This window comes from Meles meles, chromosome 3 (assembly GCF_922984935.1).
Source record: "Meles meles chromosome 3, mMelMel3.1 paternal haplotype, whole genome shotgun sequence".
In the NCBI taxonomy this organism is placed as follows: domain Eukaryota; kingdom Metazoa; phylum Chordata; class Mammalia; order Carnivora; family Mustelidae; genus Meles; species Meles meles.
This window is the reverse complement of record NC_060068.1, coordinates 97323308-97335773: the sequence shown is the minus strand read 5'-3', so window position 1 is coordinate 97335773 and position 12466 is coordinate 97323308. Positions and strand designations below refer to the sequence as shown.

General features: G+C 43.0%; 1 protein-coding gene and 1 pseudogene across 1 annotated transcript in view; one reads left to right on the top strand and one right to left on the bottom strand.

Moving 5' to 3' along the window:
• Window positions 1–12466, bottom strand: part of ANKRD55 (ankyrin repeat domain 55) — a 164442-nt gene that overhangs the window by 113499 nt on the left and 38477 nt on the right. The window lies entirely within an intron of this gene.
• Window positions 1674–1800, top strand: LOC123939422 (annotated as a pseudogene).

Here is a 12466-nt window from a genome sequence, read left to right as displayed (position 1 = left end):
AAGATTTTATTTATTTATTTGACACAGAGAGAGACATAGCAATAGAGGGAACACAAGTGGAGGAGTGGGAGAGGCAGAAGCAGGCTTCCCACTGAGCAGGGAGCCAAATGCAGGGCTCAATCCCAGGACCCTGGGATCATGACCTGAGCTGAAGGCAATTGCCCAACCAACTGAGCCACCCAGGCACCCCTCATGGTTATTTTAAACTACCTGTGGGCTAATGTCAATATCTGAATCACTTAAAAATCTTTTTCTATTATCCATATTTTTAAACTTGGATTTTAGTAGTTCGATCCCCTATATTTTCACATGCATCATCATTTCTGGTTATATGCCAGACATCAGTGAAAAATTATAAAGACTTGAGATGATGTCATCCTCTTCCCAGGTTATTTTCTTCTGGCAGGTAGATATTTAAGATCTTGAGAAAACTTGATTTTAGCTTCTTGGAGCTAGTCCATTTCAGTTTTTTCCTACTCCTGTGGATTGGTCCTTATTCATACAGCATGCCTCATATTCTTAGGGCATGACTCTTCTGAGGTTTCAGTTCAAAGCCTGGGATTTGTACCAAGCTTAGTAAGGCTTTCGTGATGACTTCTGCCTCCCTAGTACTACTGAGATCTCTGATTTCAGAGGGAATATATATGCAGAATTTCAGTGTCCTTCTCTGCTCACCTCCCTCCTCCAGGACTTGGCTCCCCTACTAGCAAACTCCAAGCTGCTCTAAATTCTGACTTCTGCCTCTTCAGTCCAAGGAGACTCTGGTTGTATGCCCCCATTCTGCAATTTGCAAATGTCTGTAGGAAAATATCTGGGAAGAATGTGGAACTCACGTTATGGACTTTCTTTCAAGTCTGGTCTGGATTTGCTGTCTCCAGAGACTTCAGACAATTGCTTTAGATATTTTGTGCAATATTTAGGTTGTTTTTGAAGACAGTGTTAGTATGATGCCAGCTACAGTTGTGTCAAGCAGAACTACTTTTCTGGGAAAACAAAACAAAACTTGTGCTAAGTCCCTTTCCCAGAGGGTATCGCCTCATCTAAGATTGGAGGTCATGGTGGGATGTAGGGAAAAACAAGAAAAGATCAATTATTATTCACTCAGGAAGAACTTTGCTGGGAAATAGAGATTTGACAAGGCACAAATGGCATCCTAACCTTTGAAAACATGTTGAAGATTATATTTAAATGATTAACCCTGATAAGTCAATGAATTAGAACTCATGCTGCTTCCTACTCATTTTCGAAGGAAAAAAGCCCAAACCATATATGGCTCCACAACTTTCCTCTGAAAATTGTTTTTAAAAATAAGTTGTCATGTTTTTATTTCTTAGTTGGGCATATCCGCAGTGTTCAACACTGATCAAAAGTAAAAGCATTTGTAACCATAACTGTCCTAGAACTTTGTGATAAGAGTAATTTAGGGCAGTCTTCTCTTAAGAATTCATGGCAAGAATGTGCTATGGTGAGTGCTGTGAAATGTGTAAACCTGGCGATTCACAGACCTGTACCCCTGGGGATAAAAATACATTATATGTTTATAAATAAATAAGAAATAAATAAAAAATTTAAAAAAAAGAATTCATGGCAAGAAAGTTTTATAAGCAATGTAGGGAGGGTGAATCAGAGAGGAAAAGAGCGGATAAGAAATACTTTTTTAAAAACTTTTTTGAAGCTTTGCACAGTGGCAGTATCGTAGCCAATGAGGTTTATCCGAGGCGCGATTATTGCTGATTAAAAACTTTTTTGAAAAGATTTTATTTGTTTGAGAAAGAGTGAGTGAGAGAGAGCACAAGTGGTGGGGAGGGGCAGAGGGAAAGGGAGAAGCAGACTCCCTGCTGAGCCAGGCGCTACATGTGGGGCTCAATGCGGGACTTAATCCCAGGACCCCGAGATCATGACCTGAGCTGAACGCAGACCCTTAACTGACTGAGCCACCCAGCCACTCCAAGAGTAGATAGGAACTTCTTAAGGAGGTGGGTTTCTTAGATCTGGAAGAACATTGGTATAAAGAACAGGAATGGCTACAAGAGTCATCCCAGGAATGATCCAGTCCAGTTTTCTCTGTCTCCTCTTCTAGTTAGTAACTCTTCAGTCACTAACTGGATTTGCTGTCTCCCGAGACTTCAGACAATTGCTCCAGGCACCAGGGTCTCGATGCTGCTCAGGGTTCCCACTCCTGTGCTCACAGGCCTGTCCAGAGGACCTGAACTGGGAGTGAGGGTGTGGGTAGGAAGGTGGGAAAATTAAGAGGTAGATCTGGTATTTGCTAGATGTGTGAACTTCACCAAGTTCCTTAATCAATCTGTTAAGAAGCTTTTCATTGCAAGTAATAGGAAACAAAGCCTCAAAGGCTTAAAAAGAAGAATAACTCACTATCTTGTATATTAAAAAGTCTAGGATAGAAATTCTGTAGAATTGGTTGATTCAAAAGCTTGATGACATCACAATGCAAGTTCTGTCTGTCTTTTTAATCTGCCATCTTAGGTATTGGTATTATCTTTAGCTTTTTGGTTTCCTGAGTTACATCCAGACACAATATCTGAAGAAAAAAATGGAAATTTTCCTTCCTGTGTATCTCTTTTTACTAGCTAGTAATCCTTTCCCAGGACCCGCCCCCCCCCCCCCCAGCACACCTCATTTCATGATTTGTTGAACATAACTAGGTCCCTTGTTCCCACCTAAGCCAGTCTCCAGTAAGAAGGATGGGATTCCTGTGGCTGGCCTACAGAACCTGTATTTAAGCCAAAGCCACCTGGGGAGAGATGGGCATTTGAATAAAAGGGAACTCTGCCCAAAGAAAAGGAGGGTATTAGGTAGATAACCACTGGTGTCTACTATACTTGAATTTGCTGAGCCTTATTTTCTTCATCTGCAACATGAAGAATTTGGTTTGTGGAATTGTTATAAAGCTGAAATGCAAGAATCCATTGGTTATTCCTCCAAAAATTCCCTCTAGACTTGTATTCCTATATAACTTCTGAAATCGTGCCCCATAGGGTTAAGGAGGTTGAGACTAACAGAAAATTTAAAGCTTGTTTTCCAGAGACTTGGTTCTCCCTAATCAGCTATTGTTTCTTTTCAGACCCCACTAACAAATCCACTAGCTGTCTCCACAGAGGCCTGGGTTGACACAGACCAAGGTCACCGATAAGATTCTAGCCTATGAACAAGCTAGGCTCTGCATTCCTTCCCAGAGATAAGGAGTTCTAGACCCCATCCAGTTTATACCAACTTTGGGAAGAAGAGCACAACATTCTCCTTGTTTTACAGATCACCTCCTGATGTTAGGGGCTTAAATTTTGCCTCATTTCAGTGTTAAATCTCTACTCCAAAGCGAACATGGGAAGTATGTTACACACGTTTGCTCAGTGCGGATGCCCCATCCTTGGTCGTGGATAGTATTGTATTTCCCCACCGTCTTCTCCAATATGTGCATAATCCCAACCGTTACAAATGTAAAATTTGCTCTAATCCCAGTGAGGGGAGGTGGATTTGAGGCTTGCCCTTCCATCTCCACAGCGAGTTCTCTCTGCAGTGAACCCTTTCCTTGCTGTCTCAGTGATCAGCTTTGCTCCATGTCAGGCATATGAATTGGTTTTGGTTACCACTCTGCTCTAATGATAATACCTCCTAACTACCATTTATTCTTGTCTTGGTGTCATACGCTATAACAGGTGAGATACATATATATAAAATATAAATATATGTATTTATTATTTTTTTTCCTAATCTAATGACCAAAAATGTATTCATGCATTCTCTTCATTCATTCATTCAACGCACATTTGATGGCTAGGAATCTCAATTTACGGACAACGCAGCAGGTCTAGAGAGTCTGACTAGTATTTTTTAAATGACATAGCAAGTGAGTGGCCAAGTTAGACATGTGCTTAGGTCTGTCTGATGCCATAGCTTACAAAATCTTTATGACTTCCTTTCCCAAAAGCCTCCTCAGGGTCCCATTTCACCAAGCTAACCAATGAAAAGGGTGGCTGGGAGCAACTATGGGGTGTCAACTCACACTCTAAGGTCCAAAGAAGAGAACATTTTTTTTTTTTTTTTGCCCACATGAGCCTCTTCCGTGGAATTTCGGGTTAGTTCTGCTTGGCTCCAGCAGGTGGCGGATTGGTAACAGTCAGCACTTGCCTCCTCTACTCAGAAAGAGGGGACTGAAGTGGTGAGACTGTACCAATCGGACTCATCACATTTTGATCCCACTCTGTAGGAAGGGAGCTGGTCGTTTTCAGCTATTTCCAGGCATGAAGTGAGAGATTAAATAAACTGCCTGTGAATTAACCTTTTACTTTCAAAAAGCACTTTCATTTTTATATACACAGTCATCCCAATTACAAATGTTGAGACGCTTGGAACCGACTTTCTCACCTATTGTTAGCAACTGTTTTGCTTTATTCACTTAAACGCTGTGAGCTCCCTAAGGAGTGGGTAGAGTGACTTCTCTGGACACCCAACATCAGGCCCACGGTGTATCGTGGCTGCTCAGTCAGCGTTGGCAGAGTGCATTCCTGAGTGTCCTGGGGTGGGATGATCTGGATCTGAGCTTTGTCTCAGTTATTTCCTATTTGGGAGGTTCTTAGTAAGTCATGTGCTCTCTGAGCCTCAGTTTCCCCATCAGTAACATGGTGATGATGATGATGATGATGATGGTGATAATTCCTAAGCCCACCTGGGACAGGGACAGGTATGTGAAAAAAAAAAGTAATAAAGTACTGTCATGGGTGCCTGGGTGGCTCAGTCTGTTACGTGTCTGCCTTTGCTCGGGTCATGATCTCAGGGTCCCAGGATTGAGCCCCTTGTTGGGCTCCTTGCTCAGCGGGGAGTCTGCTTCTCCCTCTGCCTGCTGCTCCCCTGCTGGTGCATGTGCTCGTGCTCTCTCTCTCTCTCTCTCTCTCTCTCTGACAAAGAAATAAATAAAATCTTTAAAAAATATGAAGCACCGGTCAGAGTTTGTTTTTTAGGTGAATGTGTCAAAGTTGTAAAATTCACTAGTGGTTGATACTTCCTGATAGGGATTAGAATATAAAGTACCTGAGGCCAGAATTTAGCCAGGTCCCACTGGGGACAGCTCATCTGTAGTTGTCGTTTCCTGCCCACCACTCAAGGACTTCCCTTCATGGTCTCATATGGAGAATCACTGAAGTGATCTACTTACTGTCTGTCCTGGCTCCAGCTCTACCTTTTTCAACCCTAGTTTCTGGAAGGTGTTATTCTAGGAGGTCCTTCCATTACCTGACTTCAACCTGCTTTTCCCAAGCAACCATCTGCCGTTCACTTACGTACGTGCGCAAAGAATTTACAGCAGAAAGCAGCTTTACTCCCAGAAGCCCAAGCTGCCTTGAGCATTTTCGGTTCTCTGCCTCTGTGTGCTCTCATTCCCTCTCCTCCACATTATCCTCAAAACCACACTCCTCCCTCTTGCCAAGCCTTCCTCTAAGAAGGCCTCCTCTAGTCCACACCTATCTCCTACCTTAGAACTCCCATTGCTCTCCTGAGGCGGTATAGATCACTGGATCTCTAAGGACATGGTCTTGGGGGTCAGACAGCCTGGAATAAAATCCTGGCAAGTTATTTAAGCTCTGTGTGCCTCAGTTACTTTATCCTTAAAATGACACTAATAATAGTACCTACCTCATAAAGATGTTTTGAGGATTTAGTGAGAAAAGGTATATAAAAGGATTTATTTTAGCACAGTGATTAGGAAAGAGTAAGCACTCAATACACAGTAGTTAGTATTATTATCATCATTATCATTAAATGGATTACTTGATACTTCTTTGATACATTTTTGGGCCACGCACATATTCCTAGTAGGGCAATCAGCTTCTTGTATTCAAGGACCATATTTTGTATTTATCTGTAGTCCTTGCTTTGCTTTGTGTGCTCCCTGAAAATGATAGCTATACCATAGCTTTTTATTGTTCAGTCTTACCCAGTATTAAGAAGTAAAACGGACCCACAAGTTAATTTTTAGCAAAGCCACAGAGACACTGGCTAATGGTGCCATTGCAAGGTGCCAGGGAACTTTATGAAGTTTTCTATTATCAGACACTGGCCATTCAAAACTCACAGAATAGTATGTAGGACTATAATATACACCTTATTAAGTTAAAGAGATTACTTTTATGTAATTTGGGAATTATCTACAGGACAGGAAGAAGCAGAACAGGAAAAAATGTGACAAGTGACAAAATAATATCCATATGAAGTTTATCAACCATAGAGCTTGATTTGTTCCTGATTTCATGAATATCTCTGCTCGCCGCCCCCTAGCCCCAAGTTTTGTGGTGATGATGACAAATAATGGCCCAGATCCAGGATTCTGCTGCTCCCTCCTTTCGTTTTTGATTCTCAAAGAAGCACTTTCCTGCTTTCTCTCCCCTTGCCAGGGGTGGATGTGGTTGCAAAGCTCTTTTCAGTCCCAGATCAAGATTATTTTACCTGTGGTCCCAGGAGATGTAGCTCTATTTCTCAGCCCTTTTGTGTGTATGCTGGGAAACCCTCGGGTGAAATGTCACTTCTCTGGAGAGGTAGGGGATCTTTCACCTCTCGGGTGTGCACTGTTCTCACACTCCGGTGAGCCTTACCCTGGCGCCCTCTGCTGGCCGTGAGAAATAAGACAGAAAGCCGTTCTTGAGGTTAAGAAACCCTGAATTTTATCTTTTGAAAGTAATACACAGAAAGATAAGAATATTGCTATTCAGCAGGGACAGTCACAGTTGGGTGATGACTCCAAAGAGTGAGAGAAGACTAAGCTAGAAATGACAATACAAATCTCCTTCTAAAAAGGGGATTAACAACTGGATTCAGGTCCCAATTCAAAAAATCAAAATTAGTTTAAAACAGAGCCCTAAAAAAATATCCTATAGGGAATACCTGTGATGTACAATTGTTTTCCTTTTAGCACGCAGTCAGCAGTTAGTAGAAATTGCTAAACTGGTTTGAGCAAACCCACTGGAAAGCATGCTCCTTACCCAACCACACTCTGCCTTTCCCTGGGCTTGCTTTAATGCGAGTACCAGACTACCAAGATGTCATGGTGAGAAATGCCAGAGAAATACCAAAATGAGCAGATGGAATCAGACACCCAAATGTGCTCCGAAGATGGGGTGTCCTGATGATAGAAGGGTCTCTGTGGCCCTCCGGCCCCAGCTTCTCTTCACCGCCCTGCCCTGGCTCCCTACAGAGGTTTAGGGAGTGTTCTTTGTGGCCAGTGCTTTGGCTCTTCCCCAGCAAGCACAAGAGAGCATGGGCTCAGTTGCTGACCCAGCTGAAGGGCTTCTCATGAGCAAAGGAGTAACACCTGGTGTTTGTCACCCGAAGGACCAGAACAGGAGAAACCAAAACCCACCACAAATGTAACCAGCTCAAACCTTCTCTTGGCTCATTTTCTTATGACTTGGAATGAAATCCATATACAACATAATGATAAAAGACACATCTTCCATTTCAGAGGAGAAAGAGATGAAGAGTTTTAAAAACTGAAAAAAACCCGATGAGGAATAGATGGCACCATGTAGGAAATACTGAAAATACAGCAAAGAATAAATGGGTCTGGAAACCCCTGGGAAGGACTGGTGTGCAGTTTGGGGAAGGGCAGCGTTCGCTCTAGCCCAGGCTGCCCCAAGATGCAACACATGCCAGCAGCCAGTGGGGGTCAGAGGTGCTCTATGAAACAGACTCTGCCTTGTGTCTACTGCTTGGTGAGTTTTAACCTCAAGATCCACAAATCCTGCTAACGGGAACCCAGCAGGAACTCCCTCTGGGTTCACCCTTGTCTTCAGGAAGAGCAGAACCATGAAGACATAGGAGGCAGCTGATCTCAGATGTTCTGCCATAAGGGTTAATTCTGACTTCAAAGCAATTGGCTTATTTTATATTTTTTTGCACTTGTTCTCTTCCCACCCTAGTACTTCCAGCAAGAACCCTCCTGCTGGTTGCAGACACAGGGCGGTCATGTGTCAAGGTTAAGCACGGAAATACACTGAAGCAAGGAAGGACTCCAGTATATATCCCTAACCCTCATCTCTTCAGAGCACAGAACTTTCCTTTTAAGAACTTTTCCTTCTAAGTCAGCAGCAGTTTGAAGACAATGCTGAAGTGGATGGGGAGGTCTGACTGGTTCATAGGCCGCACACCCAGGTTGGAAGTGCTTACTCATGAGAAGTGATTGTGTACATCTCTTCCTACCATGTACTTAACGGATGTCATGTTGGTAGCCTAACACCGGCCATGGTGAGAGTATTTACCCCACACAAATGAGCAAATTTCATGAGCAAATGAAAATGAGGAAAACTGCAAATCAGTGCTCTGTCTCCTAGCAAGCTGACTTTGTTAAACATGTCAGCACACCCGTGATTCCAGGGCAGGTTTAGGAGTAAATCATTTAGCACTATCATCTATCATGCTCAGACCAGAATGCATGTAGTAAAGAGAAAAGGAATAATATCTGATTAGCCTAGAGGATCTTCTAGTATGAAACATTCCTGAAACTACAGCCAATTGATTCCATAAAGAATTTTGCTATCAGGATGCCTCGGTGGCTCAGTTAGTTAGACGTCTGTCTTCGGCTCAGGTCATGATCCCAGGGTCCTGGAGGATCCTTGGATCGAGCCCCATGTTAGGCTCCCCACACAGTGGAGAGCCTGCTTCTCCCTCTTCCTCTGCCTGCCACTCCCCCTGCTTGTGCTCTCTGTCAAATAAATGAATAAATGAATGAATAAATAAATAAATAATTTTTTTAAAAAAAGATAGCTTTCCTACCAAGGACTACCAAGAAGTTCAGTAACACATTCCTAAATAATTTTTAACTGTTGAAATGCATACCAAGAGGCCCACCCATGCCCCATGTATTCTTTTTCCTTTTCTAACTTTGGGCCTTGGGGAAAATGTGAGCCTCCTTAGAAAGTCTGTAACATCCATTTTATTGTTTCTACAAAGTAAAAATCTGGAAGGAAACAGTGGCCACCTTTCTCTTTTGTGGCAGACCAGGAGCCATTGGACAATGGCTCATGTGATACATTCGTTGTACAGCTCCTAGATTTTTTTTTTTTTAAGATTTTATTTATTTATTTGACAGAGAGAGATCACAGATAGATAGAGAGGCAGGCAGAGAGAGAGAGATGGAAGCAGGCTCCCTGCTGAGCAGAGAGCCCGATGCGGGACTCGATCCCAGGACCTGAGATCATGACCTGAGCTGAAGGCAGCGGCTCAACCCACTGAGCCACCCAGGCACCCCACAGCTCCTAGATTTAAACCCACAAAGCAGTCAGCTTTTCTTAGAAAAAACACTTTCAGAGCTATAGACTTTCACCTTAGCCAATCCAACAAAATTGCCTGGAAAAAACAAACACATTCAAAGTGTCTGTTGTACTATAATTTTTGTAGCATTTTCTACAAAGAAAATGTGGTTAGGCTATTAGTGAACAAGTCTGTATTTTTACCATTGTAGCCAAATGTTTAAATGAGAGTAAACATTCTGGTGGCTCAGAGAAGTTGGCCAAACAGGGGTGGCAGGTCATTGGATTTGGGAGATAGATTAAAAGCAGGATATAAGGAGGACTTTAGAAAGTAAGTCAGTATAATAAGGTGATGAGAACCAGGTTTCTCACTAGACAAGGGAGTAATAAATAAAGGGAGACAGCTGGAAGGAATCATTGGCGTAGAATTACAATTGGAAGTTCGGTGTAAACTTAGAGCGCTCAGTATGTAGAGCAAGGTATAGAAATGAACACTGATGGACATTTCTGTGTACTCATGCAAATACAGCTATGTCTTCACATGTACACACATGCATACACATGTACATCACACACATTAATACATATATTTCCTAGCTCTATCCCTGAGAGAGCTTGGGAGTAGTGACCCCAATAATGAAGAGTCTACCTAGAGCCCAGACCTTGGTTTCTCAATACCAGCCTCCACTGAAAGGGAACAGCATTGATTTCAGGTCTGGAACAGGAAAAATATAAGACATTTTAGAACATCTCATAATTCTAGAAGATAAGCAAGCGATCAAAGAGTGATGGAGACATGTCCAAAGGACACAGAAGATAGCTCAAAGGGCTGCCAAATGGTCCAGTTAGGGATTATTTGATAAATATGATTCATAGTATCGGATTAAGTCCCCTTGATTAAAATGGCCATCCATTCCTTTTTCCTGACATTAATAAGTAAATGAATACATAAGAGGAAAAGAATAATCTTCCCTAAGTATAATGCCTGTTTATAAATGTCCAAGAAATGATGGAATTAGAAAAGCACAGTTTGAGACCCACATTATTTGAGACCCTCATTATTTCAGACAAAAAGTATCAATAGATTCTAAAACTAGTGGATAAAAGTTGGAGTATTTACATAGCTTCAAAATATCTGCCCACAAAACCCTTATTAACAGCAAAGGAGAAAAAGAACAACTGTACAGTAGAGACCCCTGGTAGATACCATGCTACTGATGAGCTCAAAGTCTACATCACCAGTAAGAGGATAAACCAAGATCCTATATCATATTATGGGATGCCATGAAAATGCCACATCATCACATCTGCGATATTCCTGCCCAGAATACATAATTTCACTTAAATTTCATCATGAAGAAATAGCAAACAAATCCAAATTGAGTCATTTCCTTGAAGTAAATCTCCTTAAGGAGCATACACATGTGTACACACACACACACACACACACACACACACACACACACACACTCATACGCTGTTGGTTCTGTTTCTCTGGAAAATCCTAACTGATAAAAGGAACAAGTTTGGATTCAGAAGCTTTTGACCATTCAGCTAGCCAATTTTAAATTTTTGCTCAAATGTCACATTCTCATAGAGGCCTATTCTGATCACTGTATCAAAAACGAAAATTAATTATCTCTCCATTCCATATCCCTGATCCCCTAACCCCACTCTATTTTCTTCCATAGCAATGTCACTTTTCACACAGCATGTTACTATTTACTGCGTTTATGTTCTGTCTCCCTTTTCCAGGATATAAACTGCACAATGGCAGACACTGTAGGACAATTACTCTGGGAAAAAGCTCTGAGGTGGAGATTTGTGGGGGGGGGGGGGGTTGGCGGGGGGGGGGTGCTCCCTGGAACAGCAGGCATAAGGGACTGAGGAAGCAGGGGCTGGGCAAAGAGTGGAGTGCAGCTGAACACAGGTCTCAGCTGATCCCAAGGGGAGCTCTGAAGCTGGGGTAGTGATTCTGTGTCCTGAATTGAAACAAAAAGGGCTGGGTCTTTGTACCCCCACAGCAACAAGTCATTGGATGCAGAGTACACCAGGGAAGGGGTGTTACCTTGGGTAACACAGCTCCTTTTGGCCAAGGGCAATTCCCAGGAGTCGTCAGTCGTGGGGCAGCAGCCGGCGCCATGCCTGGCACCTGGGAGAATGAGCAGTGTGATCCTGAATCTGGAGGGTACACCGTAGCAGTAGCCACTAGGGCGGGATCTTTGTTTATTGCTGATCCCCAGCTCCCAGAGGAGGGCCAGGATTGTTGACTGGATTGGTGAATACATGAGTGAATGAACAAATGAATGAATGAATTCCTTTCCCAAAAGGTCAGCACATGCAGACAGGATGTGGCCACTCGTCTCAGCTGACAAGCAGAATGACAAGAGTATGAAAATAGAAAATAGGTCAATGTCAATAGAGAAAGCAGCCGAAGGGAGAAGAGAGGCCCCAGGCTTTGGAAAAGAAAGGCAAGGCTGGATATGGCATTGAATACATTTATATTCCAAGGAGCTTCCAAATCTTCCACGTAGATTCCGAGCAGTTTATTGTAGGACCAGGGTGTACTGCTGCAGGCCCAAGGGGCCTGGGGTTAAAGAAAGCATCCTGCTAACACAAGGAGCAACTGGCTCCCGTGACAGAACTTTTAACAAGCCTTTTCTCATATCTGTTGACTTAACGCAGGCCAGGGAATTCTTTGAAAGGCAACATGGCTATAAATCAGCAAGTCCCATAACGCGCATTCCAGGGTCTTGGAGGAAAAGGCTGCACACAAAGGCACCTCTTCTAAGTCTTTAGGAATGCCATGGTGAGTGGCCCTGGGAGTCTTGGGGTTAGCCTAGGGCTGGAATTGGAAAACATCCAGAAGGGAGGAACAGGGAAGCACCAGCCCCAGTAGCACAGCATGTTTCTGCTAAAACACTGGGCACCCAGCACCTAGCTCAGGGCCTACTACTCGCAGATAATCAGCACTCAAGGAATTTCTGTTGAATGACTAAGTCATATTCAGTTGTCCTGGTTCTGGCCCTGGTTCTGTCATTCACTGGCTGTGTGATCTTGAGGAACTCCCTTCTCTGAACTTTGGTTAACTGTGTACATAAAACAGTAGGCTTGAACACAAATGGAATCTTTGGGAGTGTAGGACCCATCAGTTCCTGAGTCCTAAAGAACATTCAGAGAGGCTCGTGAAGCTGTGAAAAGGAGAAAAA